Raw genomic sequence first — 22,920 nt, 5'->3', positions numbered from 1 at the left:
GTTAGTATGTCTTGTTTTTAATGATAAAAAAGTGTTTCCGCCCGGGATCGACACGGGGACCTTCTGCGTGTTAGGCAGACGTGATAACCGCTACACCACGGAAACTACTTGTGTGCGCCTTACATTAGAGACAACTCGTGCTGGTGTTGTCATCGTTACTAAGAAATTAAATAAATGCGCTACTTGCAGAACAAAGGTACATGCAGAAGATCCTCACATGTCGTGGCTCACTGGAGTACAATACGACATAGGCAGGAAAATACTGTTCCCGCCCGGGATCGAACAGGGGACCTTCTGCGTGTGAAGCAGACGTGATAACCGCTACACTACGGAAACTGCGAACGGGGGGAGTCCATCTCCGTTCACTCGCAATTACCTCAGCCTCTCTTCCGTCCGTGAATGCACACGCGACAGTTCTTTTGACAGCCTGGAAACCATCACAGCCAAGGGCTCAAGAAGTCTTCGGGGTGCTCGAGAAGGTGTCTGCCGTAACACCCCTAACGAAATAGCGGCGTTTCCCGCAGTCGTGATTGCAAATCATAGCAGCAAAAGCAATCACTTTCTTAGCAGCAGGGAGTGCGAGCCCAGCGGCAGCTCTACATGAAGGTACCAATAGCCCAGGAAGGCCGCCGACCGCGGGAATTCGCGCCGCCCCCATCCCGCCAGCCTACACGAGACTTTCCAGAGCACCCTGGACCACATCGAGGGACCCAGTGCACTGAAATAATAGTCATTTGCCACGTCAGATGGCTCGTTGGTCTAGGGGTATGATTCCTGCTTTGGGTGCAGGAGGTCCCGGGTTCAAATCCCGGACGAGCCCTAGCGTTTTGTGCAAACTGGTCGCACGTGAGTGGCTGAGTCGACGCAAAATGCTCGGCGTCAGTATCAAATGAAATTCATATTTGATGTGAGCAATTGACACTGATCTGACGTGTGAAGGCGATTACGAAGGTTTTTGGGTACAGATGGTAGCAGATGCATGTTAGTATGTCTTGTTTTTAATGATAAAAAAGTGTTTCCGCCCGGGATCGACACGGGGACCTTCTGCGTGTTAGGCAGACGTGATAACCGCTACACCACGGAAACTACTTGTGTGCGCCTTACATTAGAGACAACTCGTGCTGGTGTTGTCATCGTTACTAAGAAATTAAATAAATGCGCTACTTGCAGAACAAAGGTACATGCAGAAGATCCTCACATGTCGTGGCTCACTGGAGTACAATACGACATAGGCAGGAAAATACTGTTCCCGCCCGGGATCGAACCGGGGACCTTCTGCGTGTGAAGCAGACGTGATAACCGCTACACTACGGAAACTGCGAACGGGAGGAGTCCATCTCCGTTCACTCGCAATTACCTCAGCCTCTCTCCCGTCCGTGAATGCACACGCGACAGTTCTTTTGACAGCCTGGAAACCATCACAGCCAAGGGCTCAAGAAGTCTTCGGGGTGCTCGAGAAGGTGTCTGCCGTAGCACCCCTAACGAAATAGGCGGCGTTTCCCGCAGTCGTGATTGCAAATCATATCAGCAAAAGCAATCACTTTCTTAGCAGCAGGGAGTGCGAGCCCAGCGGCAGCTCTACATGAAGGTACCAATAGCCCAGGAAGGCCGCCGACCGCGGGAATTCGCGCCGCCCCCATCCCGCCAGCCTACACGAGACTTTCCAGAGCACCCTGGACCACATCGAGGGACCCAGTGCACTGAAATAATAGTCATTTGCCACGTCAGATGGCTCGTTGGTCTAGGGGTATGATTCCTGCTTTGGGTGCAGGAGGTCCCGGGTTCAAATCCCGGACGAGCCCTAGCGTTTTGTGCAAACTGGTCGCACGTGAGTGGCTGAGTCGACGCAAAATGCTCGGCGTCAGTATCAAATGAAATTCATATTTGATGTGAGCAATTGACACTGATCTGACGTGTGAAGGCGATTACGAAGGTTTTTGGGTACAGATGGTAGCAGATGCATGTTAGTATGTCTTGTTTTTAATGATAAAAAAGTGTTTCCGCCCGGGATCGACACGGGGACCTTCTGCGTGTTAGGCAGACGTGATAACCGCTACACCACGGAAACTACTTGTGTGCGCCTTACATTAGAGACAACTCGTGCTGGTGTTGTCATCGTTACTAAGAAATTAAATAAATGCGCTACTTGCAGAACAAAGGTACATGCAGAAGATCCTCACATGTCGTGGCTCACTGGAGTACAATACGACATAGGCAGGAAAATACTGTTCCCGCCCGGGATCGAACCGGGGACCTTCTGCGTGTGAAGCAGACGTGATAACCGCTACACTACGGAAACTGCGAACGGGAGGAGTCCATCTCCGTTCACTCGCAATTACCTCAGCCTCTCTCCCGTCCGTGAATGCACACGCGACAGTTCTTTTGACAGCCTGGAAACCATCACAGCCAAGGGCTCAAGAAGTCTTCGGGGTGCTCGAGAAGGTGTCTGCCGTAGCACCCCTAACGAAATAGCGGCGTTTCCCGCAGTCGTGATTGGAAATCATAGCAGCAAAAGCAATCACTTTCTTAGCAGCAGGGAGTGCGAGCCCAGCGGCAGCTCTACATGATGGTACCAATAGCCCAGGAAGGCCGCCGACCGCGGGAATTCGCGCCGCCCCCATCCCGCCAGCCTACACGAGACTTTCCAGAGCACCCTGGACCACATCGAGGGACCCAATGCACTGAAATAATAGTCATTTGCCACGTCAGATGGCTCGTTGGTCTAGGGGTATGATTCCTGCTTTGGGTGCAGGAGGTCCCGGGTTCAAATCCCGGACGAGCCCTAGCGTTTTGTGCAAACTGGTCGCACGTGAGTGGCTGAGTCGACGCAAAATGCTCGGCGTCAGTATCAAATGAAATTCATATTTGATGTGAGCAATTGACACTGATCTGACGTGTGAAGGCGATTACGAAGGTTTTTGGGTACAGATGGTAGCAGATGCATGTTAGTATGTCTTGTTTTTAATGATAAAAAAGTGTTTCCGCCCGGGATCGACACGGGGACCTTCTGCGTGTTAGGCAGACGTGATAACCGCTACACCACGGAAACTACTTGTGTGCGCCTTACATTAGAGACAACTCGTGCTGGTGTTGTCATCGTTACTAAGAAATTAAATAAATGCGCTACTTGCAGAACAAAGGTACATGCAGAAGATCCTCACATGTCGTGGCTCACTGGAGTACAATACTACATAGGCAGGAAAATACTGTTCCCGCCCGGGATCGAACCGGGGACCTTCTGCGTGTGAAGCAGACGAGATAACCGCTACACTACGGAAACTGCGGACTTGAGGAGTCCATCTCCGTTCACTCGCAATTACCTCAGCCTCTCTCCCGTCCGTGAATGCACACGCGACAGTTCTTTTGACAGCCTGGAAACCATCACAGCCAAGGGCTCAAGAAGTCTTCGGGGTGCTCGAGAAGGTGTCTGCCGTAGCACCCCTAACGAAATAGCGGCGTTTCCCGCAGTCGTGATTGCAAATCATAGCAGCAAAAGCAATCACTTTCTTAGCAGCAGGGAGTGCGAGCCCAGCGGCAGCTCTACATGAAGGTACCAATAGCCCAGGAAGGCCGCCGACCGCGGGAATTCGCGCCGCCCCCATCCCGCCAGCCTACACGAGACTTTCCAGAGCACCCTGGACCACATCGAGGGACCCAATGCACTGAAATAATAGTCATTTGCCACGTCAGATGGCTCGTTGGTCTAGGGGTATGATTCCTGCTTTGGGTGCAGGAGGTCCCGGGTTCAAATCCCGGACGAGCCCTAGCGTTTTGTGCAAACTGGTCGCACGTGAGTGGCTGAGTCGACGCAAAATGCTCGGCGTCAGTATCAAATGAAATTCATATTTGATGTGAGCAATTGACACTGATCTGACGTGTGAAGGCGATTACGAAGGTTTTTGGGTACAGATGGTAGCAGATGCATGTTAGTATGTCTTGTTTTTAATGATAAAAAAGTGTTTCCGCCCGGGATCGACACGGGGACCTTCTGCGTGTTAGGCAGACGTGATAACCGCTACACCACGGAAACTACTTGTGTGCGCCTTACATTAGAGACAACTCGTGCTGGTGTTGTCATCGTTACTAAGAAATTAAATAAATGCGCTACTTGCAGAACAAAGGTACATGCAGAAGATCCTCACATGTCGTGGCTCACTGGAGTACAATACGACATAGGCAGGAAAATACTGTTCCCGCCCGGGATCGAACCGGGGACCTTCTGCGTGTGAAGCAGACGTGATAACCGCTACACTACGGAAACTGCGAACGGGAGGAGTCCATCTCCGTTCACTCGCAATTACCTCAGCCTCTCTCCCGTCCGTGAATGCACACGCGACAGTTCTTTTGACAGCCTGGAAACCATCACAGCCAAGGGCTCAAGAAGTCTTCGGGGTGCTCGAGAAGGTGTCTGCCGTAGCACCCCTAACGAAATAGCGGCGTTTCCCGCAGTCGTGATTGCAAATCATAGCAGCAAAAGCAATCACTTTCTTAGCAGCAGGGAGTGCGAGCCCAGCGGCAGCTCTACATGAAGGTACCAATAGCCCAGGAAGGCCGCCGACCGCGGGAATTCGCGCCGCCCCCATCCCGCCAGCCTACACGAGACTTTCCAGAGCACCCTGGACCACATCGAGGGACCCAGTGCACTGAAATAATAGTCATTTGCCACGTCAGATGGCTCGTTGGTCTAGGGGTATGATTCCTGCTTTGGGTGCAGGAGGTCCCGGGTTCAAATCCCGGACGAGCCCTAGCGTTTTGTGCAAACTGGTCGCACGTGAGTGGCTGAGTCGACGCAAAATGCTCGGCGTCAGTATCAAATGAAATTCATATTTGATGTGAGCAATTGACACTGATCTGACGTGTGAAGGCGATTACGAAGGTTTTTGGGTACAGATGGTAGCAGATGCATGTTAGTATGTCTTGTTTTTAATGATAAAAAAGTGTTTCCGCCCGGGATCGACACGGGGACCTTCTGCGTGTTAGGCAGACGTGATAACCGCTACACCACGGAAACTACTTGTGTGCGCCTTACATTAGAGACAACTCGTGCTGGTGTTGTCATCGTTACTAAGAAATTAAATAAATGCGCTACTTGCAGAACAAAGGTACATGCAGAAGATCCTCACATGTCGTGGCTCACTGGAGTACAATACGACATAGGCAGGAAAATACTGTTCCCGCCCGGGATCGAACCGGGGACCTTCTGCGTGTGAAGCAGACGTGATAACCGCTACACTACGGAAACTGCGAACGGGAGGAGTCCATCTCCGTTCACTCGCAATTACCTCAGCCTCTCTCCCGTCCGTGAATGCACACGCGACAGTTCTTTTGACAGCCTGGAAACCATCACAGCCAAGGGCTCAAGAAGTCTTCGGGGTGCTCGAGAAGGTGTCTGCCGTAGCACCCCTAACGAAATAGCGGCGTTTCCCGCAGTCGTGATTGCAAATCATAGCAGCAAAAGCAATCACTTTCTTAGCAGCAGGGAGTGCGAGCCCAGCGGCAGCTCTACATGAAGGTACCAATAGCCCAGGAAGGCCGCCGACCGCGGGAATTCGCGCCGCCCCCATCCCGCCAGCCTACACGAGACTTTCCAGAGCACCCTGGACCACATCGAGGGACCCAATGCACTGAAATAATAGTCATTTGCCACGTCAGATGGCTCGTTGGTCTAGGGGTATGATTCCTGCTTTGGGTGCAGGAGGTCCCGGGTTCAAATCCCGGACGAGCCCTAGCGTTTTGTGCAAACTGGTCGCACGTGAGTGGCTGAGTCGACGCAAAATGCTCGGCGTCAGTATCAAATGAAATTCATATTTGATGTGAGCAATTGACACTGATCTGACGTGTGAAGGCGATTACGAAGGTTTTTGGGTACAGATGGTAGCAGATGCATGTTAGTATGTCTTGTTTTTAATGATAAAAAAGTGTTTCCGCCCGGGATCGACACGGGGACCTTCTGCGTGTTAGGCAGACGTGATAACCGCTACACCACGGAAACTACTTGTGTGCGCCTTACATTAGAGACAACTCGTGCTGGTGTTGTCATCGTTACTAAGAAATTAAATAAATGCGCTACTTGCAGAACAAAGGTACATGCAGAAGATCCTCACATGTCGTGGCTCACTGGAGTACAATACGACATAGGCAGGAAAATACTGTTCCCGCCCGGGATCGAACCGGGGACCTTCTGCGTGTGAAGCAGACGTGATAACCGCTACACTACGGAAACTGCGAACGGGAGGAGTCCATCTCCGTTCACTCGCAATTACCTCAGCCTCTCTCCCGTCCGTGAATGCACACGCGACAGTTCTTTTGACAGCCTGGAAACCATCACAGCCAAGGGCTCAAGAAGTCTTCGGGGTGCTCGAGAAGGTGTCTGCCGTAGCACCCCTAACGAAATAGCGGCGTTTCCCGCAGTCGTGATTGCAAATCATAGCAGCAAAAGCAATCACTTTCTTAGCAGCAGGGAGTGCGAGCCCAGCGGCAGCTCTACATGAAGGTACCAATAGCCCAGGAAGGCCGCCGACCGCGGGAATTCGCGCCGCCCCCATCCCGCCAGCCTACACGAGACTTTCCAGAGCACCCTGGACCACATCGAGGGACCCAGTGCACTGAAATAATAGTCATTTGCCACGTCAGATGGCTCGTTGGTCTAGGGGTATGATTCCTGCTTTGGGTGCAGGAGGTCCCGGGTTCAAATCCCGGACGAGCCCTAGCGTTTTGTGCAAACTGGTCGCACGTGAGTGGCTGAGTCGACGCAAAATGCTCGGCGTCAGTATCAAATGAAATTCATATTTGATGTGAGCAATTGACACTGATCTGACGTGTGAAGGCGATTACGAAGGTTTTTGGGTACAGATGGTAGCAGATGCATGTTAGTATGTCTTGTTTTTAATGATAAAAAAGTGTTTCCGCCCGGGATCGACACGGGGACCTTCTGCGTGTTAGGCAGACGTGATAACCGCTACACCACGGAAACTACTTGTGTGCGCCTTACATTAGAGACAACTCGTGCTGGTGTTGTCATCGTTACTAAGAAATTAAATAAATGCGCTACTTGCAGAACAAAGGTACATGCAGAAGATCCTCACATGTCGTGGCTCACTGGAGTACAATACGACATAGGCAGGAAAATACTGTTCCCGCCCGGGATCGAACCGGGGACCTTCTGCGTGTGAAGCAGACGTGATAACCGCTACACTACGGAAACTGCGAACGGGAGGAGTCCATCTCCGTTCACTCGCAATTACCTCAGCCTCTCTCCCGTCCGTGAATGCACACGCGACAGTTCTTTTGACAGCCTGGAAACCATCACAGCCAAGGGCTCAAGAAGTCTTCGGGGTGCTCGAGAAGGTGTCTGCCGTAGCACCCCTAACGAAATAGCGGCGTTTCCCGCAGTCGTGATTGCAAATCATAGCAGCAAAAGCAATCACTTTCTTAGCAGCAGGGAGTGCGAGCCCAGCGGCAGCTCTACATGAAGGTACCAATAGCCCAGGAAGGCCGCCGACCGCGGGAATTCGCGCCGCCCCCATCCCGCCAGCCTACACGAGACTTTCCAGAGCACCCTGGACCACATCGAGGGACCCAGTGCACTGAAATAATAGTCATTTGCCACGTCAGATGGCTCGTTGGTCTAGGGGTATGATTCCTGCTTTGGGTGCAGGAGGTCCCGGGTTCAAATCCCGGACGAGCCCTAGCGTTTTGTGCAAACTGGTCGCACGTGAGTGGCTAAGTCGACGCAAAATGCTCGGCGTCAGTATCAAATGAAATTCATATTTGATGTGAGCAATTGACACTGATCTGACGTGTGAAGGCGATTACGAAGGTTTTTGGGTACAGATGGTAGCAGATGCATGTTAGTATGTCTTGTTTTTAATGATAAAAAAGTGTTTCCGCCCGGGATCGACACGGGGACCTTCTGCGTGTTAGGAAGACGTGATAACCGCTACACCACGGAAACTACTTGTGTGCGCCTTACATTAGAGACAACTCGTGCTGGTGTTGTCATCGTTACTAAGAAATTAAATAAATGCGCTACTTGCAGAACAAAGGTACATGCAGAAGATCCTCACATGTCGTGGCTCACTGGAGTACAATACGACATAGGCAGGAAAATACTGTTCCCGCCCGGGATCGAACCGGGGACCTTCTGCGTGTGAAGCAGACGTGATAACCGCTACACTACGGAAACTGCGGACTTGAGGAGTCCATCTCCGTTCACTCGCAATTACCTCAGCCTCTCTCCCGTCCGTGAATGCACACGCGACAGTTCTTTTGACAGCCTGGAAACCATCACAGCCAAGGGCTCAAGAAGTCTTCGGGGTGCTCGAGAAGGTGTCTGCCGTAGCACCCCTAACGAAATAGCGGCGTTTCCCGCAGTCGTGATTGCAAATCATAGCAGCAAAAGCAATCACTTTCTTAGCAGCAGGGAGTGCGAGCCCAGCGGCAGCTCTACATGAAGGTACCAATAGCCCAGGAAGGCCGCCGACCGCGGGAATTCGCGCCGCCCCCATCCCGCCAGCCTACACGAGACTTTCCAGAGCACCCTGGACCACATCGAGGGACCCAGTGCACTGAAATAATAGTCATTTGCCACGTCAGATGGCTCGTTGGTCTAGGGGTATGATTCCTGCTTTGGGTGCAGGAGGTCCCGGGTTCAAATCCCGGACGAGCCCTAGCGTTTTGTGCAAACTGGTCGCACGTGAGTGGCTGAGTCGACGCAAAATGCTCGGCGTCAGTATCAAATGAAATTCATATTTGATGTGAGCAATTGACACTGATCTGACGTGTGAAGGCGATTACGAAGGTTTTTGGGTACAGATGGTAGCAGATGCATGTTAGTATGTCTTGTTTTTAATGATAAAAAAGTGTTTCCGCCCGGGATCGACACGGGGACCTTCTGCGTGTTAGGCAGACGTGATAACCGCTACACCACGGAAACTACTTGTGTGCGCCTTACATTAGAGACAACTCGTGCTGGTGTTGTCATCGTTACTAAGAAATTAAATAAATGCGCTACTTGCAGAACAAAGGTACATGCAGAAGATCCTCACATGTCGTGGCTCACTGGAGTACAATACGACATAGGCAGGAAAATACTGTTCCCGCCCGGGATCGAACCGGGGGCCTTCTGCGTGTGAAGCAGACGTGATAACCGCTACACTACGGAAACTGCGGACTTAAGGAGTCCATCTCCGTTCACTCGCAATTACCTCAGCCTCTCTCCCGTCCGTGAATGCACACGCGACAGTTCTTTTGACAGCCTGGAAACCATCACAGCCAAGGGCTCAAGAAGTCTTCGGGGTGCTCGAGAAGGTGTCTGCCGTAGCACCCCTAACGAAATAGCGGCGTTTCCCGCAGTCGTGATTGCAAATCATAGCAGCAAAAGCAATCACTTTCTTAGCAGCAGGGAGTGCGAGCCCAGCGGCAGCTCTACATGAAGGTACCAATAGCCCAGGAAGGCCGCCGACCGCGGGAATTCGCGCCGCCCCCATCCCGCCAGCCTACACGAGACTTTCCAGAGCACCCTGGACCACATCGAGGGACCCAGTGCACTGAAATAATAGTCATTTGCCACGTCAGATGGCTCGTTGGTCTAGGGGTATGATTCCTGCTTTGGGTGCAGGAGGTCCCGGGTTCAAATCCCGGACGAGCCCTAGCGTTTTGTGCAAACTGGTCGCACGTGAGTGGCTGAGTCGACGCAAAATGCTCGGCGTCAGTATCAAATGAAATTCATATTTGATGTGAGCAATTGACACTGATCTGACGTGTGAAGGCGATTACGAAGGTTTTTGGGTACAGATGGTAGCAGATGCATGTTAGTATGTCTTGTTTTTAATGATAAAAAAGTGTTTCCGCCCGGGATCGACACGGGGACCTTCTGCGTGTTAGGCAGACGTGATAACCGCTACACCACGGAAACTACTTGTGTGCGCCTTACATTAGAGACAACTCGTGCTGGTGTTGTCATCGTTACTAAGAAATTAAATAAATGCGCTACTTGCAGAACAAAGGTACATGCAGAAGATCCTCAGATGTCGTGGCTCACTGGAGTACAATACGACATAGGCAGGAAAATACTGTTCCCGCCCGGGATCGAACCGGGGACCTTCTGCGTGTGAAGCAGACGTGATAACCGCTACACTACGGAAACTGCGAACGGGAGGAGTCCATCTCCGTTCACTCGCAATTACCTCAGCCTCTCTCCCGTCCGTGAATGCACACGCGACAGTTCTTTTGACAGCCTGGAAACCATCACAGCCAAGGGCTCAAGAAGTCTTCGGGGTGCTCGAGAAGGTGTCTGCCGTAGCACCCCTAACGAAATAGCGGCGTTTCCCGCAGTCGTGATTGCAAATCATAGCAGCAAAAGCAATCACTTTCTTAGCAGCAGGGAGTGCGAGCCCAGCGGCAGCTCTACATGAAGGTACCAATAGCCCAGGAAGGCCGCCGACCGCGGGAATTCGCGCCGCCCCCATCCCGCCAGCCTACACGAGACTTTCCAGAGCACCCTGGACCACATCGAGGGACCCAGTGCACTGAAATAATAGTCATTTGCCACGTCAGATGGCTCGTTGGTCTAGGGGTATGATTCCTGCTTTGGGTGCAGGAGGTCCCGGGTTCAAATCCCGGACGAGCCCTAGCGTTTTGTGCAAACTGGTCGCACGTGAGTGGCTGAGTCGACGCAAAATGCTCGGCGTCAGTATCAAATGAAATTCATATTTGATGTGAGCAATTGACACTGATCTGACGTGTGAAGGCGATTACGAAGGTTTTTGGGTACAGATGGTAGCAGATGCATGTTAGTATGTCTTGTTTTTAATGATAAAAAAGTGTTTCCGCCCGGGATCGACACGGGGACCTTCTGCGTGTTAGGCAGACGTGATAACCGCTACACCACGGAAACTACTTGTGTGCGCCTTACATTAGAGACAACTCGTGCTGGTGTTGTCATCGTTACTAAGAAATTAAATAAATGCGCTACTTGCAGAACAAAGGTACATGCAGAAGATCCTCACATGTCGTGGCTCACTGGAGTACAATACGACATAGGCAGGAAAATACTGTTCCCGCCCGGGATCGAACCGGGGACCTTCTGCGTGTGAAGCAGACGTGATAACCGCTACACTACGGAAACTGCGGACTTCAAGAGCCCATCTCCGTTCACTCGCAATTACCTCAGCCTCTCTCCCGTCCGTGAATGCACACGCGACAGTTCTTTTGACAGCCTGGAAACCATCACAGCCAAGGGCTCAAGAAGTCTTCGGGGTGCTCGAGAAGGTGTCTGCCGTAGCACCCCTAACGAAATAGCGGCGTTTCCCGCAGTCGTGATTGCAAATCATAGCAGCAAAAGCAATCACTTTCTTAGCAGCAGGGAGTGCGAGCCCAGCGGCAGCTCTACATGAAGGTACCAATAGCCCAGGAAGGCCGCCGACCGCGGGAATTCGCGCCGCCCCCATCCCGCCAGCCTACACGAGACTTTCCAGAGCACCCTGGACCACATCGAGGGACCCAATGCACTGAAATAATAGTCATTTGCCACGTCAGATGGCTCGTTGGTCTAGGGGTATGATTCCTGCTTTGGGTGCAGGAGGTCCCGGGTTCAAATCCCGGACGAGCCCTAGCGTTTTGTGCAAACTGGTCGCACGTGAGTGGCTGAGTCGACGCAAAATGCTCGGCGTCAGTATCAAATGAAATTCATATTTGATGTGAGCAATTGACACTGATCTGACGTGTGAAGGCGATTACGAAGGTTTTTGGGTACAGATGGTAGCAGATGCATGTTAGTATGTCTTGTTTTTAATGATAAAAAAGTGTTTCCGCCCGGGATCGACACGGGGACCTTCTGCGTGTTAGGCAGACGTGATAACCGCTACACCACGGAAACTACTTGTGTGCGCCTTACATTAGAGACAACTCGTGCTGGTGTTGTCATCGTTACTAAGAAATTAAATAAATGCGCTACTTGCAGAACAAAGGTACATGCAGAAGATCCTCACATGTCGTGGCTCACTGGAGTACAATACGACATAGGCAGGAAAATACTGTTCCCGCCCGGGATCGAACCGGGGACCTTCTGCGTGTGAAGCAGACGTGATAACCGCTACACTACGGAAACTGCGGACTTGAGGAGTCCATCTCCGTTCACTCGCAATTACCTCAGCCTCTCTCCCGTCCGTGAATGCACACGCGACAGTTCTTTTGACAGCCTGGAAACCATCACAGCCAAGGGCTCAAGAAGTCTTCGGGGTGCTCGAGAAGGTGTCTGCCGTAGCACCCCTAACGAAATAGCGGCGTTTCCCGCAGTCGTGATTGCAAATCATAGCAGCAAAAGCAATCACTTTCTTAGCAGCAGGGAGTGCGAGCCCAGCGGCAGCTCTACATGAAGGTACCAATAGCCCAGGAAGGCCGCCGACCGCGGGAATTCGCGCCGCCCCCATCCCGCCAGCCTACACGAGACTTTCCAGAGCACCCTGGACCACATCGAGGGACCCAATGCACTGAAATAATAGTCATTTGCCACGTCAGATGGCTCGTTGGTCTAGGGGTATGATTCCTGCTTTGGGTGCAGGAGGTCCCGGGTTCAAATCCCGGACGAGCCCTAGCGTTTTGTGCAAACTGGTCGCACGTGAGTGGCTGAGTCGACGCAAAATGCTCGGCGTCAGTATCAAATGAAATTCATATTTGATGTGAGCAATTGACACTGATCTGACGTGTGAAGGCGATTACGAAGGTTTTTGGGTACAGATGGTAGCAGATGCATGTTAGTATGTCTTGTTTTTAATGATAAAAAAGTGTTTCCGCCCGGGATCGACACGGGGACCTTCTGCGTGTTAGGCAGACGTGATAACCGCTACACCACGGAAACTACTTGTGTGCGCCTTACATTAGAGACAACTCGTGCTGGTGTTGTCATCGTTACTAAGAAATTAAATAAATGCGCTACTTGCAGAACAAAGGTACATGCAGAAGATCCTCAGATGTCGTGGCTCACTGGAGTACAATACGACATAGGCAGGAAAATACTGTTCCCGCCCGGGATCGAACCGGGGACCTTCTGCGTGTGAAGCAGACGTGATAACCGCTACACTACGGAAACTGCGAACGGGAGGAGTCCATCTCCGTTCACTCGCAATTACCTCAGCCTCTCTCCCGTCCGTGAATGCACACGCGACAGTTCTTTTGACAGCCTGGAAACCATCACAGCCAATGGCTCAAGAAGTCTTAGGGTTCTCGAGAAGGTGTCTGCCGTAGCACCCCTAACGAAATAGCGGCGTTTCCCGCAGTCGTGATTGCAAATCATAGCAGCAAAAGCAATCACTTTCTTAGCAGCAGGGAGTGCGAGCCCAGCGGCAGCTCTACGTGAAGGTACCAATAGCCCAGGAAGGCCGCCGACCGCGGGAATTCGCGCCGCCCCCATCCCGCCAGCCTACACGAGACTTTCCAGAGCACCCTGGACCACATCGAGGGACCCAGTGCACTGAAATAATAGTCATTTGCCACGTCAGATGGCTCGTTGGTCTAGGGGTATGATTCCTGCTTTGGGTGCAGGAGGTCCCGGGTTCAAATCCCGGATGAGCCCTAGCGTTTTGTGCAAACTGGTCGCACGTGAGTGGCTGAGTCGACGCAAAATGCTCGGCGTCAGTATCAAATGAAATTCATATTTGATGTGAGCAATTGACACTGATCTGACGTGTGAAGGCGATTACGAAGGTTTTTGGGTACAGATGGTAGCAGATGCATGTTAGTATGTCTTGTTTTTAATGATAAAAAAGTGTTTCCGCCCGGGATCGACACGGGGACCTTCTGCGTGTTAGGCAGACGTGATAACCGCTACACCACGGAAACTACTTGTGTGCGCCTTACATTAGAGACAACTCGTGCTGGTGTTGTCATCGTTACTAAGAAATTAAATAAATGCGCTACTTGCAGAACAAAGGTACATGCAGAAGATCCTCACATGTCGTGGCTCACTGGAGTACAATACGACATAGGCAGGAAAATACTGTTCCCGCCCGGGATCGAACCGGGGACCTTCTGCGTGTGAAGCAGACGTGATAACCGCTACACTACGGAAACTGCGGACTTGAGGAGTCCATCTCCGTTCACTCGCAATTACCTCAGCCTCTCTCCCGTCCGTGAATGCACACGCGACAGTTCTTTTGACAGCCTGGAAACCATCACAGCCAAGGGCTCAAGAAGTCTTCGGGGTGCTCGAGAAGGTGTCTGCCGTAGCACCCCTAACGAAATAGCGGCGTTTCCCGCAGTCGTGATTGCAAATCATAGCAGCAAAAGCAATCACTTTCTTAGCAGCAGGGAGTGCGAGCCCAGCGGCAGCTCTACGTGAAGGTACCAATAGCCCAGGAAGGCCGCCGACCGCGGGAATTCGCGCCGCCCCCATCCCGCCAGCCTACACGAGACTTTCCAGAGCACCCTGGACCACATCGAGGGACACAGTGCACTGAAATAATAGTCATTTGCCACGTCAGATGGCTCGTTGGTCTAGGGGTATGATTCCTGCTTTGGGTGCAGGAGGTCCCGGGTTCAAATCCCGGACGAGCCCTAGCGTTTTGTGCAAACTGGTCGCACGTGAGTGGCTGAGTCGACGCAAAATGCTCGGCGTCAGTATCAAATGAAATTCATATTTGATGTGAGCAATTGACACTGATCTGACGTGTGAAGGCGATTACGAAGGTTTTTGGGTACAGATGGTAGCAGATGCATGTTAGTATGTCTTGTTTTTAATGATAAAAAAGTGTTACCGCCCTGGATCGACACGGGGACCTTCTGCGTGTTAGGCAGACGTGATAACCGCTACACCACGGAAACTACTTGTGTGCGCCTTACATTAGAGACAACTCGTGCTGGTGTTGTCATCGTTACTAAGAAATTAAATAAATGCGCTACTTGCAGAACAAAGGTACATGCAGAAGATCCTCAGATGTCGTGGCTCACTGGAGTACAATACGACATAGGCAGGAAAATACTGTTCCCGCCCGGGATCGAACCGGGGACCTTCTGCGTGTGAAGCAGACGTGATAACCGCTACACTACGGAAACTGCGAACGGGAGGAGTCCATCTCCGTTCACTCGCAATTACCTCAGCCTCTCTCCCGTCCGTGAATGCACACGCGACAGTTCTTTTGACAGCCTGGAAACCATCACAGCCAAGGGCTCAAGAAGTCTTCGGGGTGCTCGAGAAGGTGTCTGCCGTAGCACCCCTAACGAAATAGCGGCGTTTCCCGCAGTCGTGATTGCAAATCATAGCAGCAAAAGCAATCACTTTCTTAGCAGCAGGGAGTGCGAGCCCAGCGGCAGCTCTACGTGAAGGTACCAATAGCCCAGGAAGGCCGCCGACCGCGGGAATTCGCGCCGCCCCCATCCCGCCAGCCTACACGAGACTTTCCAGAGCACCCTGGACCACATCGAGGGACCCAGTGCACTGAAATAATAGTCATTTGCCACGTCAGATGGCTCGTTGGTCTAGGGGTATGATTCCTGCTTTGGGTGCAGGAGGTCCCGGGTTCAAATCCCGGACGAGCCCTAGCGTTTTGTGCAAACTGGTCGCACGTGAGTGGCTGAGTCGACGCAAAATGCTCGGCGTCAGTATCAAATGAAATTCATATTTGATGTGAGCAATTGACACTGATCTGACGTGTGAAGGCGATTACGAAGGTTTTTGGGTACAGATGGTAGCAGATGCATGTTAGTATGTCTTGTTTTTAATGATAAAAAAGTGTTTCCGCCCGGGATCGACACGGGGACCTTCTGCGTGTTAGGCAGACGTGATAACCGCTACACCACGGAAACTACTTGTGTGCGCCTTACATTAGAGACAACTCGTGCTGGTGTTGTCATCGTTACTAAGAAATTAAATAAATGCGCTACTTGCAGAACAAAGGTACATGCAGAAGATCCTCACATGTCGTGGCTCACTGGAGTACAATACGACATAGGCAGGAAAATACTGTTCCCGCCCGGGATCGAACCGGGGACCTTCTGCGTGTGAAGCAGACGTGATAACCGCTACACTACGGAAACTGCGAACGGGAGGAGTCCATCTCCGTTCACTCGCAATTACCTCAGCCTCTCTCCCGTCCGTGAATGCACACGCGACAGTTCTTTTGACAGCCTGGAAACCATCACAGCCAAGGGCTCAAGAAGTCTTCGGGGTGCTCGAGAAGGTGTCTGCCGTAGCACCCCTAACGAAATAGCGGCGTTTCCCGCAGTCGTGATTGCAAATCATAGCAGCAAAAGCAATCACTTTCTTAGCAGCAGGGAGTGCGAGCCCAGCGGCAGCTCTACATGAAGGTACCAATAGCCCAGGAAGGCCGCCGACCGCGGGAATTCGCGCCGCCCCCATCCCGCCAGCCTACACGAGACTTTCCAGAGCACCCTGGACCACATCGAGGGACCCAATGCACTGAAATAATAGTCATTTGCCACGTCAGATGGCTCGTTGGTCTAGGGGTATGATTCCTGCTTTGGGTGCAGGAGGTCCCGGGTTCAAATCCCGGACGAGCCCTAGCGTTTTGTGCAAACTGGTCGCACGTGAGTGGCTGAGTCGACGCAAAATGCTCGGCGTCAGTATCAAATGAAATTCATATTTGATGTGAGCAATTGACACTGATCTGACGTGTGAAGGCGATTACGAAGGTTTTTGGGTACAGATGGTAGCAGATGCATGTTAGTATGTCTTGTTTTTAATGATAAAAAAGTGTTTCCGCCCGGGATCGACACGGGGACCTTCTGCGTGTTAGGCAGACGTGATAACCGCTACACCACGGAAACTACTTGTGTGCGCCTTACATTAGAGACAACTCGTGCTGGTGTTGTCATCGTAACTAAAAAATTAAATAAATGCGCTACTTGCAGAACAAAGGTACATGCAGAAGATCCTCACATGTCGTGGCTCACTGGAGTACAATACGACATAGGCAGGAAAATACTGTTCCCGCCCGGGATCGAACCGGGGACCTTCTGCGTGTGAAGCAGACGTGATAACCGCTACACTACGGAAACTGCGAACGGGAGGAGTCCATCTCCGTTCACTCGCAATTACCTCAGCCTCTCTCCCGTCCGTGAATGCACACGCGACAGTTCTTTTGACAGCCTGGAAACCATCACAGCCAAGGGCTCAAGAAGTCTTCGGGGTGCTCGAGAAGGTGTCTGCCGTAGCACCCCTAACGAAATAGCGGCGTTTCCCGCAGTCGTGATTGCAAATCATAGCAGCAAAAGCAATCACTTTCTTAGCAGCAGGGAGTGCGAGCCCAGCGGCAGCTCTACATGAAGGTACCAATAGCCCAGGAAGGCCGCCGACCGCGGGAATTCGCGCCGCCCCCATCCCGCCAGCCTACACGAGACTTTCCAGAGCACCCTGGACCACATCGAGGGACCCAGTGCACTGAAATAATAGTCATTTGCCACGTCAGATGGCTCGTTGGTCTAGGGGTATGATTCCTGCTTTGGGTGCAGGAGGTCCCGGGTTCAAATCCCGGACGAGCCCTAGCGTTTTGTGCAAACTGGTCGCACGTGAGTGGCTGAGTCGACGCAAAATGCTCGGCGTCAGTATCAAATGAAATTCATATTTGATGTGAGCAATTGACACTGATCTGACGTGTGAAGGCGATTACGAAGGTTTTTGGGTACAGATGGTAGCAGATGCATGTTAGTATGTCTTGTTTTTAATGATAAAAAAGTGTTTCCGCCCTGGATCGACACGGGGACCTTCTGCGTGTTAGGCAGACGTGATAACCGCTACACCACGGAAACTACTTGTGTGCGCCTTACATTAGAGACAACTCGTGCTGGTGTTGTCATCGTTACTAAGAAATTAAATAAATGCGCTACTTGCAGAACAAAGGTACATGCAGAAGATCCTCACATGTCGTGGCTCACTGGAGTACAATACGACATAGGCAGGAAAATACTGTTCCCGCCCGGGATCGAACCGGGGACCTTCTGCGTGTGAAGCAGACGTGATAACCGCTACACTACGGAAACTGCGAACGGGAGGAGTCCATCTCCGTTCACTCGCAATTACCTCAGCCTCTCTCCCGTCCGTGAATGCACACGCGACAGTTCTTTTGACAGCCTGGAAACCATCACAGCCAAGGGCTCAAGAAGTCTTCGGGGTGCTCGAGAAGGTGTCTGCCGTAGCACCCCTAACGAAATAGCGGCGTTTCCCGCAGTCGTGATTGCAAATCATAGCAGCAAAAGCAATCACTTTCTTAGCAGCAGGGAGTGCGAGCCCAGCGGCAGCTCTACGTGAAGGTACCAATAGCCCAGGAAGGCCGCCGACCGCGGGAATTCGCGCCGCCCCCATCCCGCCAGCCTACACGAGACTTTCCAGAGCACCCTGGACCACATCGAGGGACCCAGTGCACTGAAATAATAGTCATTTGCCACGTCAGATGGCTCGTTGGTCTAGGGGTATGATTCCTGCTTTGGGTGCAGGAGGTCCCGGGTTCAAATCCCGGACGAGCCCTAGCGTTTTGTGCAAACTGGTCGCACGTGAGTGGCTGAGTCGACGCAAAATGCTCGGCGTCAGTATCAAATGAAATTCATATTTGATGTGAGCAATTGACACTGATCTGACGTGTGAAGGCGATTACGAAGGTTTTTGGGTACAGATGGTAGCAGATGCATGTTAGTATGTCTTGTTTTTAATGATAAAAAAGTGTTTCCGCCCGGGATCGACACGGGGACCTTCTGCGTGTTAGGCAGACGTGATAACCGCTACACCACGGAAACTACTTGTGTGCGCCTTACATTAGAGACAACTCGTGCTGGTGTTGTCATCGTTACTAAGAAATTAAATAAATGCGCTACTTGCAGAACAAAGGTACATGCAGAAGATCCTCACATGTCGTGGCTCACTGGAGTACAATACGACATAGGCAGGAAAATACTGTTCCCGCCCGGGATCGAACCGGGGACCTTCTGCGTGTGAAGCAGACGTGATAACCGCTACACTACGGAAACTGCGAACGGGAGGAGTCCATCTCCGTTCACTCGCAATTACCTCAGCCTCTCTCCCGTCCGTGAATGCACACGCGACAGTTCTTTTGACAGCCTGGAAACCATCACAGCCAAGGGCTCAAGAAGTCTTCGGGGTGCTCGAGAAGGTGTCTGCCGTAGCACCCCTAACGAAATAGCGGCGTTTCCCGCAGTCGTGATTGCAAATCATAGCAGCAAAAGCAATCACTTTCTTAGCAGCAGGGAGTGCGAGCCCAGCGGCAGCTCTACGTGAAGGTACCAATAGCCCAGGAAGGCCGCCGACCGCGGGAATTCGCGCCGCCCCCATCCCGCCAGCCTACACGAGACTTTCCAGAGCACCCTGGACCACATCGAGGGACACAGTGCACTGAAATAATAGTCATTTGCCACGTCAGATGGCTCGTTGGTCTAGGGGTATGATTCCTGCTTTGGGTGCAGGAGGTCCCGGGTTCAAATCCCGGACGAGCCCTAGCGTTTTGTGCAAACTGGTCGCACGTGAGTGGCTGAGTCGACGCAAAATGCTCGGCGTCAGTATCAAATGAAATTCATATTTGATGTGAGCAATTGACACTGATCTGACGTGTGAAGGCGATTACGAAGGTTTTTGGGTACAGATGGTAGCAGATGCATGTTAGTATGTCTTGTTTTTAATGATAAAAAAGTGTTTCCGCCCGGGATCGACACGGGGACCTTCTGCGTGTTAGGCAGACGTGATAACCGCTACACCACGGAAACTACTTGTGTGCGCCTTACATTAGAGACAACTCGTGCTGGTGTTGTCATCGTTACTAAGAAATTAAATAAATGCGCTACTTGCAGAACAAAGGTACATGCAGAAGATCCTCAGATGTCGTGGCTCACTGGAGTACAATACGACATAGGCAGGAAAATACTGTTCCCGCCCGGGATCGAACCGGGGACCTTCTGCGTGTGAAGCAGACGTGATAACCGCTACACTACGGAAACTGCGAACGGGAGGAGTCCATCTCCGTTCACTCGCAATTACCTCAGCCTCTCTCCCGTCCGTGAATGCACACGCGACAGTTCTTTTGACAGCCTGGAAACCATCACAGCCAAGGGCTCAAGAAGTCTTCGGGGTGCTCGAGAAGGTGTCTGCCGTAGCACCCCTAACGAAATAGCGGCGTTTCCCGCAGTCGTGATTGCAAATCATAGCAGCAAAAGCAATCACTTTCTTAGCAGCAGGGAGTGCGAGCCCAGCGGCAGCTCTACGTGAAGGTACCAATAGCCCAGGAAGGCCGCCGACCGCGGGAATTCGCGCCGCCCCCATCCCGCCAGCCTACACGAGACTTTCCAGAGCACCCTGGACCACATCGAGGGACACAGTGCACTGAAATAATAGTCATTTGCCACGTCAGATGGCTCGTTGGTCTAGGGGTATGATTCCTGCTTTGGGTGCAGGAGGTCCCGGGTTCAAATCCCGGACGAGCCCTAGCGTTTTGTGCAAACTGGTCGCACGTGAGTGGCTGAGTCGACGCAAAATGCTCGGCGTCAGTATCAAATGAAATTCATATTTGATGTGAGCAATTGACACTGATCTGACGTGTGAAGGCGATTACGAAGGTTTTTGGGTACAGATGGTAGCAGATGCATGTTAGTATGTCTTGTTTTTAATGATAAAAAAGTGTTTCCGCCCTGGATCGACACGGGGACCTTCTGCGTGTTAGGCAGACGTGATAACCGCTACACCACGGAAACTACTTGTGTGCGCCTTACATTAGAGACAACTCGTGCTGGTGTTGTCATCGTTACTAAGAAATTAAATAAATGCGCTACTTGCAGAACAAAGGTACATGCAGAAGATCCTCAGATGTCGTGGCTCACTGGAGTACAATACGACATAGGCAGGAAAATACTGTTCCCGCCCGGGATCGAACCGGGGACCTTCTGCGTGTGAAGCAGACGTGATAACCGCTACACTACGGAAACTGCGAACGGGAGGAGTCCATCTCCGTTCACTCGCAATTACCTCAGCCTCTCTCCCGTCCGTGAATGCACACGCGACAGTTCTTTTGACAGCCTGGAAACCATCACAGCCAAGGGCTCAAGAAGTCTTCGGGGTGCTCGAGAAGGTGTCTGCCGTAGCACCCCTAACGAAATAGCGGCGTTTCCCGCAGTCGTGATTGCAAATCATAGCAGCAAAAGCAATCACTTTCTTAGCAGCAGGGAGTGCGAGCCCAGCGGCAGCTCTACGTGAAGGTACCAATAGCCCAGGAAGGCCGCCGACCGCGGGAATTCGCGCCGCCCCCATCCCGCCAGCCTACACGAGACTTTCCAGAGCACCCAGGACCACATCGAGGGACCCAGTGCACTGAAATAATAGTCATTTGCCACGTCAGATGGCTCGTTGGTCTAGGGGTATGATTCCTGCTTTGGGTGCAGGAGGTCCCGGGTTCAAATCCCGGACGAGCCCTAGCGTTTTGTGCAAACTGGTCGCACGTGAGTGGCTGAGTCGACGCAAAATGCTCGGCGTCAGTATCAAATGAAACTCATATTTGATGTGAGCAATTGACACTGATCTGACGTGTGAAGGCGATTACGAAGGTTTTTGGGTACAGATGGTAGCAGATGCATGTTAGTATGTCTTGTTTTTAATGATAAAAAAGTGTTTCCGCCCGGGATCGACACGGGGACCTTCTGCGTGTTAGGCAGACGTGATAACCGCTACACCACGGAAACTACTTGTGTGCGCCTTACATTAGAGACAACTCGTGCTGGTGTTGTCATCGTTACTAAGAAATTAAATAAATGCGCTACTTGCAGAACAAAGGTACATGCAGAAGATCCTCACATGTCGTGGCTCACTGGAGTACAATACGACATAGGCAGGAAAATACTGTTTCCGCCCGGGATCGAACCGGGGACCTTCTGCGTGTGAAGCAGACGTGATAACCGCTACACTACGGAAACTGCGAACGGGAGGAGTTCATCTCCGTTCACTCGCAATTACCTCAGCCTCTCTCCCGTCCGTGAATGCACACGCGACAGTTCTTTTGACAGCCTGGAAACCATCACAGCCAAGGGCTCAAGAAGTCTTCGGGGTGCTCGAGAAGGTGTCTGCCGTAGCACCCCTAACGAAATAGCGGCGTTTCCCGCAGTCGTGATTGCAAATCATAGCAGCAAAAGCAATCACTTTCTTAGCAGCAGGGAGTGCGAGCCCAGCGGCAGCTCTACATGAAGGTACCAATAGCCCAGGAAGGCCGCCGACCGCGGGAATTCGCGCCGCCCCCATCCCGCCAGCCTACACGAGACTTTCCAGAGCACCCTGGACCACATCGAGGGACCCAATGCACTGAAATAATAGTCATTTGCCACGTCAGATGGCTCGTTGGTCTAGGGGTATGATTCCTGCTTTGGGTGCAGGAGGTCCCGGGTTCAAATCCCGGACGAGCCCTAGCGTTTTGTGCAAACTGGTCGCACGTGAGTGGCTGAGTCGACGCAAAATGCTCGGCGTCAGTATCAAATGAAATTCATATTTGATGTGAGCAATTGACACTGATCTGACGTGTGAAGGCGATTACGAAGGTTTTTGGGTACAGATGGTAGCAGATGCATGTTAGTATGTCTTGTTTTTAATGATAAAAAAGTGTTTCCGCCCTGGATCGACACGGGGACCTTCTGCGTGTTAGGCAGACGTGATAACCGCTACACCACGGAAACTACTTGTGTGCGCCTTACATTAGAGACAACTCGTGCTGGTGTTGTCATCGTTACTAAGAAATTAAATAAATGCGCTACTTGCAGAACAAAGGTACATGCAGAAGATCCTCAGATGTCGTGGCTCACTGGAGTACAATACGACATAGGCAGGAAAATACTGTTCCCGCCCGGGATCGAACCGGGGACCTTCTGCGTGTGAAGCAGACGTGATAACCGCTACACTACGGAAACTGCGAACGGGAGGAGTCCATC

The 22,920-nt window shown here is 51.8% G+C and overlaps 69 non-coding genes across 69 annotated transcripts; 23 read left to right on the top strand and 46 right to left on the bottom strand.

Annotated features, from left to right (window-relative positions):
• Window positions 1-32: 32 nt before the first annotated feature.
• On the bottom strand, window positions 33-105 carry Trnav-aac (transfer RNA valine (anticodon AAC)). The gene has a single exon. It is a non-coding gene; the product is annotated as a tRNA-Val (tRNA).
• Window positions 106-263: 158 nt separating this feature from the next.
• On the bottom strand, window positions 264-336 carry Trnav-cac (transfer RNA valine (anticodon CAC)). Its single transcript has one exon. It is a non-coding gene; the product is annotated as a tRNA-Val (tRNA).
• Window positions 337-748: 412 nt separating this feature from the next.
• Trnap-ugg (transfer RNA proline (anticodon UGG)) lies at window positions 749-820 on the top strand. Its single transcript has one exon. It is a non-coding gene; the product is annotated as a tRNA-Pro (tRNA).
• Window positions 821-1,013: 193 nt separating this feature from the next.
• Trnav-aac (transfer RNA valine (anticodon AAC)) lies at window positions 1,014-1,086 on the bottom strand. Its single transcript has one exon. It is a non-coding gene; the product is annotated as a tRNA-Val (tRNA).
• Window positions 1,087-1,244: 158 nt separating this feature from the next.
• On the bottom strand, window positions 1,245-1,317 carry Trnav-cac (transfer RNA valine (anticodon CAC)). Its single transcript has one exon. It is a non-coding gene; the product is annotated as a tRNA-Val (tRNA).
• Window positions 1,318-1,730: 413 nt separating this feature from the next.
• Trnap-ugg (transfer RNA proline (anticodon UGG)) lies at window positions 1,731-1,802 on the top strand. Its single transcript has one exon. It is a non-coding gene; the product is annotated as a tRNA-Pro (tRNA).
• A 193-nt stretch (window positions 1,803-1,995) lies between these two features.
• Trnav-aac (transfer RNA valine (anticodon AAC)) lies at window positions 1,996-2,068 on the bottom strand. Its single transcript has one exon. It is a non-coding gene; the product is annotated as a tRNA-Val (tRNA).
• Window positions 2,069-2,226: 158 nt separating this feature from the next.
• On the bottom strand, window positions 2,227-2,299 carry Trnav-cac (transfer RNA valine (anticodon CAC)). Its single transcript has one exon. It is a non-coding gene; the product is annotated as a tRNA-Val (tRNA).
• A 412-nt stretch (window positions 2,300-2,711) lies between these two features.
• Trnap-ugg (transfer RNA proline (anticodon UGG)) lies at window positions 2,712-2,783 on the top strand. The gene has a single exon. It is a non-coding gene; the product is annotated as a tRNA-Pro (tRNA).
• A 193-nt stretch (window positions 2,784-2,976) lies between these two features.
• Trnav-aac (transfer RNA valine (anticodon AAC)) lies at window positions 2,977-3,049 on the bottom strand. Its single transcript has one exon. It is a non-coding gene; the product is annotated as a tRNA-Val (tRNA).
• Window positions 3,050-3,207: 158 nt separating this feature from the next.
• On the bottom strand, window positions 3,208-3,280 carry Trnav-cac (transfer RNA valine (anticodon CAC)). The gene has a single exon. It is a non-coding gene; the product is annotated as a tRNA-Val (tRNA).
• Window positions 3,281-3,692: 412 nt separating this feature from the next.
• Trnap-ugg (transfer RNA proline (anticodon UGG)) lies at window positions 3,693-3,764 on the top strand. The gene has a single exon. It is a non-coding gene; the product is annotated as a tRNA-Pro (tRNA).
• Window positions 3,765-3,957: 193 nt separating this feature from the next.
• On the bottom strand, window positions 3,958-4,030 carry Trnav-aac (transfer RNA valine (anticodon AAC)). The gene has a single exon. It is a non-coding gene; the product is annotated as a tRNA-Val (tRNA).
• Window positions 4,031-4,188: 158 nt separating this feature from the next.
• Window positions 4,189-4,261, bottom strand: Trnav-cac (transfer RNA valine (anticodon CAC)). The gene has a single exon. It is a non-coding gene; the product is annotated as a tRNA-Val (tRNA).
• A 412-nt stretch (window positions 4,262-4,673) lies between these two features.
• On the top strand, window positions 4,674-4,745 carry Trnap-ugg (transfer RNA proline (anticodon UGG)). The gene has a single exon. It is a non-coding gene; the product is annotated as a tRNA-Pro (tRNA).
• Window positions 4,746-4,938: 193 nt separating this feature from the next.
• Window positions 4,939-5,011, bottom strand: Trnav-aac (transfer RNA valine (anticodon AAC)). Its single transcript has one exon. It is a non-coding gene; the product is annotated as a tRNA-Val (tRNA).
• Window positions 5,012-5,169: 158 nt separating this feature from the next.
• On the bottom strand, window positions 5,170-5,242 carry Trnav-cac (transfer RNA valine (anticodon CAC)). Its single transcript has one exon. It is a non-coding gene; the product is annotated as a tRNA-Val (tRNA).
• A 412-nt stretch (window positions 5,243-5,654) lies between these two features.
• On the top strand, window positions 5,655-5,726 carry Trnap-ugg (transfer RNA proline (anticodon UGG)). Its single transcript has one exon. It is a non-coding gene; the product is annotated as a tRNA-Pro (tRNA).
• Window positions 5,727-5,919: 193 nt separating this feature from the next.
• On the bottom strand, window positions 5,920-5,992 carry Trnav-aac (transfer RNA valine (anticodon AAC)). The gene has a single exon. It is a non-coding gene; the product is annotated as a tRNA-Val (tRNA).
• A 158-nt stretch (window positions 5,993-6,150) lies between these two features.
• Trnav-cac (transfer RNA valine (anticodon CAC)) lies at window positions 6,151-6,223 on the bottom strand. The gene has a single exon. It is a non-coding gene; the product is annotated as a tRNA-Val (tRNA).
• Window positions 6,224-6,635: 412 nt separating this feature from the next.
• On the top strand, window positions 6,636-6,707 carry Trnap-ugg (transfer RNA proline (anticodon UGG)). The gene has a single exon. It is a non-coding gene; the product is annotated as a tRNA-Pro (tRNA).
• Window positions 6,708-6,900: 193 nt separating this feature from the next.
• On the bottom strand, window positions 6,901-6,973 carry Trnav-aac (transfer RNA valine (anticodon AAC)). The gene has a single exon. It is a non-coding gene; the product is annotated as a tRNA-Val (tRNA).
• Window positions 6,974-7,131: 158 nt separating this feature from the next.
• Window positions 7,132-7,204, bottom strand: Trnav-cac (transfer RNA valine (anticodon CAC)). Its single transcript has one exon. It is a non-coding gene; the product is annotated as a tRNA-Val (tRNA).
• A 412-nt stretch (window positions 7,205-7,616) lies between these two features.
• Trnap-ugg (transfer RNA proline (anticodon UGG)) lies at window positions 7,617-7,688 on the top strand. Its single transcript has one exon. It is a non-coding gene; the product is annotated as a tRNA-Pro (tRNA).
• Window positions 7,689-8,112: 424 nt separating this feature from the next.
• On the bottom strand, window positions 8,113-8,185 carry Trnav-cac (transfer RNA valine (anticodon CAC)). Its single transcript has one exon. It is a non-coding gene; the product is annotated as a tRNA-Val (tRNA).
• A 412-nt stretch (window positions 8,186-8,597) lies between these two features.
• Trnap-ugg (transfer RNA proline (anticodon UGG)) lies at window positions 8,598-8,669 on the top strand. The gene has a single exon. It is a non-coding gene; the product is annotated as a tRNA-Pro (tRNA).
• A 193-nt stretch (window positions 8,670-8,862) lies between these two features.
• Trnav-aac (transfer RNA valine (anticodon AAC)) lies at window positions 8,863-8,935 on the bottom strand. Its single transcript has one exon. It is a non-coding gene; the product is annotated as a tRNA-Val (tRNA).
• A 158-nt stretch (window positions 8,936-9,093) lies between these two features.
• Trnav-cac (transfer RNA valine (anticodon CAC)) lies at window positions 9,094-9,166 on the bottom strand. Its single transcript has one exon. It is a non-coding gene; the product is annotated as a tRNA-Val (tRNA).
• Window positions 9,167-9,578: 412 nt separating this feature from the next.
• Trnap-ugg (transfer RNA proline (anticodon UGG)) lies at window positions 9,579-9,650 on the top strand. The gene has a single exon. It is a non-coding gene; the product is annotated as a tRNA-Pro (tRNA).
• Window positions 9,651-9,843: 193 nt separating this feature from the next.
• Window positions 9,844-9,916, bottom strand: Trnav-aac (transfer RNA valine (anticodon AAC)). The gene has a single exon. It is a non-coding gene; the product is annotated as a tRNA-Val (tRNA).
• A 158-nt stretch (window positions 9,917-10,074) lies between these two features.
• Trnav-cac (transfer RNA valine (anticodon CAC)) lies at window positions 10,075-10,147 on the bottom strand. Its single transcript has one exon. It is a non-coding gene; the product is annotated as a tRNA-Val (tRNA).
• A 412-nt stretch (window positions 10,148-10,559) lies between these two features.
• Trnap-ugg (transfer RNA proline (anticodon UGG)) lies at window positions 10,560-10,631 on the top strand. The gene has a single exon. It is a non-coding gene; the product is annotated as a tRNA-Pro (tRNA).
• Window positions 10,632-10,824: 193 nt separating this feature from the next.
• Window positions 10,825-10,897, bottom strand: Trnav-aac (transfer RNA valine (anticodon AAC)). The gene has a single exon. It is a non-coding gene; the product is annotated as a tRNA-Val (tRNA).
• Window positions 10,898-11,055: 158 nt separating this feature from the next.
• Window positions 11,056-11,128, bottom strand: Trnav-cac (transfer RNA valine (anticodon CAC)). The gene has a single exon. It is a non-coding gene; the product is annotated as a tRNA-Val (tRNA).
• A 412-nt stretch (window positions 11,129-11,540) lies between these two features.
• Window positions 11,541-11,612, top strand: Trnap-ugg (transfer RNA proline (anticodon UGG)). Its single transcript has one exon. It is a non-coding gene; the product is annotated as a tRNA-Pro (tRNA).
• Window positions 11,613-11,805: 193 nt separating this feature from the next.
• On the bottom strand, window positions 11,806-11,878 carry Trnav-aac (transfer RNA valine (anticodon AAC)). The gene has a single exon. It is a non-coding gene; the product is annotated as a tRNA-Val (tRNA).
• A 158-nt stretch (window positions 11,879-12,036) lies between these two features.
• Window positions 12,037-12,109, bottom strand: Trnav-cac (transfer RNA valine (anticodon CAC)). Its single transcript has one exon. It is a non-coding gene; the product is annotated as a tRNA-Val (tRNA).
• Window positions 12,110-12,521: 412 nt separating this feature from the next.
• Window positions 12,522-12,593, top strand: Trnap-ugg (transfer RNA proline (anticodon UGG)). Its single transcript has one exon. It is a non-coding gene; the product is annotated as a tRNA-Pro (tRNA).
• A 193-nt stretch (window positions 12,594-12,786) lies between these two features.
• Window positions 12,787-12,859, bottom strand: Trnav-aac (transfer RNA valine (anticodon AAC)). Its single transcript has one exon. It is a non-coding gene; the product is annotated as a tRNA-Val (tRNA).
• Window positions 12,860-13,017: 158 nt separating this feature from the next.
• Trnav-cac (transfer RNA valine (anticodon CAC)) lies at window positions 13,018-13,090 on the bottom strand. Its single transcript has one exon. It is a non-coding gene; the product is annotated as a tRNA-Val (tRNA).
• A 411-nt stretch (window positions 13,091-13,501) lies between these two features.
• On the top strand, window positions 13,502-13,573 carry Trnap-ugg (transfer RNA proline (anticodon UGG)). Its single transcript has one exon. It is a non-coding gene; the product is annotated as a tRNA-Pro (tRNA).
• A 193-nt stretch (window positions 13,574-13,766) lies between these two features.
• Trnav-aac (transfer RNA valine (anticodon AAC)) lies at window positions 13,767-13,839 on the bottom strand. The gene has a single exon. It is a non-coding gene; the product is annotated as a tRNA-Val (tRNA).
• A 158-nt stretch (window positions 13,840-13,997) lies between these two features.
• Trnav-cac (transfer RNA valine (anticodon CAC)) lies at window positions 13,998-14,070 on the bottom strand. The gene has a single exon. It is a non-coding gene; the product is annotated as a tRNA-Val (tRNA).
• A 412-nt stretch (window positions 14,071-14,482) lies between these two features.
• Trnap-ugg (transfer RNA proline (anticodon UGG)) lies at window positions 14,483-14,554 on the top strand. The gene has a single exon. It is a non-coding gene; the product is annotated as a tRNA-Pro (tRNA).
• Window positions 14,555-14,978: 424 nt separating this feature from the next.
• Window positions 14,979-15,051, bottom strand: Trnav-cac (transfer RNA valine (anticodon CAC)). Its single transcript has one exon. It is a non-coding gene; the product is annotated as a tRNA-Val (tRNA).
• A 412-nt stretch (window positions 15,052-15,463) lies between these two features.
• On the top strand, window positions 15,464-15,535 carry Trnap-ugg (transfer RNA proline (anticodon UGG)). The gene has a single exon. It is a non-coding gene; the product is annotated as a tRNA-Pro (tRNA).
• Window positions 15,536-15,728: 193 nt separating this feature from the next.
• Window positions 15,729-15,801, bottom strand: Trnav-aac (transfer RNA valine (anticodon AAC)). Its single transcript has one exon. It is a non-coding gene; the product is annotated as a tRNA-Val (tRNA).
• Window positions 15,802-15,959: 158 nt separating this feature from the next.
• Trnav-cac (transfer RNA valine (anticodon CAC)) lies at window positions 15,960-16,032 on the bottom strand. Its single transcript has one exon. It is a non-coding gene; the product is annotated as a tRNA-Val (tRNA).
• Window positions 16,033-16,444: 412 nt separating this feature from the next.
• Window positions 16,445-16,516, top strand: Trnap-ugg (transfer RNA proline (anticodon UGG)). The gene has a single exon. It is a non-coding gene; the product is annotated as a tRNA-Pro (tRNA).
• A 193-nt stretch (window positions 16,517-16,709) lies between these two features.
• Window positions 16,710-16,782, bottom strand: Trnav-aac (transfer RNA valine (anticodon AAC)). The gene has a single exon. It is a non-coding gene; the product is annotated as a tRNA-Val (tRNA).
• Window positions 16,783-16,940: 158 nt separating this feature from the next.
• On the bottom strand, window positions 16,941-17,013 carry Trnav-cac (transfer RNA valine (anticodon CAC)). The gene has a single exon. It is a non-coding gene; the product is annotated as a tRNA-Val (tRNA).
• Window positions 17,014-17,425: 412 nt separating this feature from the next.
• Window positions 17,426-17,497, top strand: Trnap-ugg (transfer RNA proline (anticodon UGG)). Its single transcript has one exon. It is a non-coding gene; the product is annotated as a tRNA-Pro (tRNA).
• Window positions 17,498-17,690: 193 nt separating this feature from the next.
• Trnav-aac (transfer RNA valine (anticodon AAC)) lies at window positions 17,691-17,763 on the bottom strand. The gene has a single exon. It is a non-coding gene; the product is annotated as a tRNA-Val (tRNA).
• Window positions 17,764-17,921: 158 nt separating this feature from the next.
• On the bottom strand, window positions 17,922-17,994 carry Trnav-cac (transfer RNA valine (anticodon CAC)). Its single transcript has one exon. It is a non-coding gene; the product is annotated as a tRNA-Val (tRNA).
• Window positions 17,995-18,406: 412 nt separating this feature from the next.
• On the top strand, window positions 18,407-18,478 carry Trnap-ugg (transfer RNA proline (anticodon UGG)). Its single transcript has one exon. It is a non-coding gene; the product is annotated as a tRNA-Pro (tRNA).
• A 193-nt stretch (window positions 18,479-18,671) lies between these two features.
• On the bottom strand, window positions 18,672-18,744 carry Trnav-aac (transfer RNA valine (anticodon AAC)). Its single transcript has one exon. It is a non-coding gene; the product is annotated as a tRNA-Val (tRNA).
• Window positions 18,745-18,902: 158 nt separating this feature from the next.
• Window positions 18,903-18,975, bottom strand: Trnav-cac (transfer RNA valine (anticodon CAC)). Its single transcript has one exon. It is a non-coding gene; the product is annotated as a tRNA-Val (tRNA).
• Window positions 18,976-19,387: 412 nt separating this feature from the next.
• Trnap-ugg (transfer RNA proline (anticodon UGG)) lies at window positions 19,388-19,459 on the top strand. Its single transcript has one exon. It is a non-coding gene; the product is annotated as a tRNA-Pro (tRNA).
• Window positions 19,460-19,652: 193 nt separating this feature from the next.
• On the bottom strand, window positions 19,653-19,725 carry Trnav-aac (transfer RNA valine (anticodon AAC)). Its single transcript has one exon. It is a non-coding gene; the product is annotated as a tRNA-Val (tRNA).
• A 158-nt stretch (window positions 19,726-19,883) lies between these two features.
• On the bottom strand, window positions 19,884-19,956 carry Trnav-cac (transfer RNA valine (anticodon CAC)). The gene has a single exon. It is a non-coding gene; the product is annotated as a tRNA-Val (tRNA).
• A 412-nt stretch (window positions 19,957-20,368) lies between these two features.
• Trnap-ugg (transfer RNA proline (anticodon UGG)) lies at window positions 20,369-20,440 on the top strand. Its single transcript has one exon. It is a non-coding gene; the product is annotated as a tRNA-Pro (tRNA).
• A 193-nt stretch (window positions 20,441-20,633) lies between these two features.
• Trnav-aac (transfer RNA valine (anticodon AAC)) lies at window positions 20,634-20,706 on the bottom strand. The gene has a single exon. It is a non-coding gene; the product is annotated as a tRNA-Val (tRNA).
• Window positions 20,707-20,864: 158 nt separating this feature from the next.
• Trnav-cac (transfer RNA valine (anticodon CAC)) lies at window positions 20,865-20,937 on the bottom strand. Its single transcript has one exon. It is a non-coding gene; the product is annotated as a tRNA-Val (tRNA).
• A 412-nt stretch (window positions 20,938-21,349) lies between these two features.
• Trnap-ugg (transfer RNA proline (anticodon UGG)) lies at window positions 21,350-21,421 on the top strand. Its single transcript has one exon. It is a non-coding gene; the product is annotated as a tRNA-Pro (tRNA).
• A 193-nt stretch (window positions 21,422-21,614) lies between these two features.
• On the bottom strand, window positions 21,615-21,687 carry Trnav-aac (transfer RNA valine (anticodon AAC)). The gene has a single exon. It is a non-coding gene; the product is annotated as a tRNA-Val (tRNA).
• A 158-nt stretch (window positions 21,688-21,845) lies between these two features.
• Window positions 21,846-21,918, bottom strand: Trnav-cac (transfer RNA valine (anticodon CAC)). The gene has a single exon. It is a non-coding gene; the product is annotated as a tRNA-Val (tRNA).
• Window positions 21,919-22,330: 412 nt separating this feature from the next.
• On the top strand, window positions 22,331-22,402 carry Trnap-ugg (transfer RNA proline (anticodon UGG)). Its single transcript has one exon. It is a non-coding gene; the product is annotated as a tRNA-Pro (tRNA).
• Window positions 22,403-22,595: 193 nt separating this feature from the next.
• On the bottom strand, window positions 22,596-22,668 carry Trnav-aac (transfer RNA valine (anticodon AAC)). The gene has a single exon. It is a non-coding gene; the product is annotated as a tRNA-Val (tRNA).
• A 158-nt stretch (window positions 22,669-22,826) lies between these two features.
• Trnav-cac (transfer RNA valine (anticodon CAC)) lies at window positions 22,827-22,899 on the bottom strand. Its single transcript has one exon. It is a non-coding gene; the product is annotated as a tRNA-Val (tRNA).
• Between the last annotated feature and the right edge of the window lie 21 nt (window positions 22,900-22,920).

The sequence above is a fragment of the Schistocerca gregaria genome, chromosome 2, assembly GCF_023897955.1.
Source record: "Schistocerca gregaria isolate iqSchGreg1 chromosome 2, iqSchGreg1.2, whole genome shotgun sequence".
Lineage (NCBI taxonomy): Eukaryota > Metazoa > Arthropoda > Insecta > Orthoptera > Acrididae > Schistocerca > Schistocerca gregaria.
Note: the sequence above shows the minus strand (reverse complement) of the source record. Positions and strands in the feature narration are given on the sequence as shown.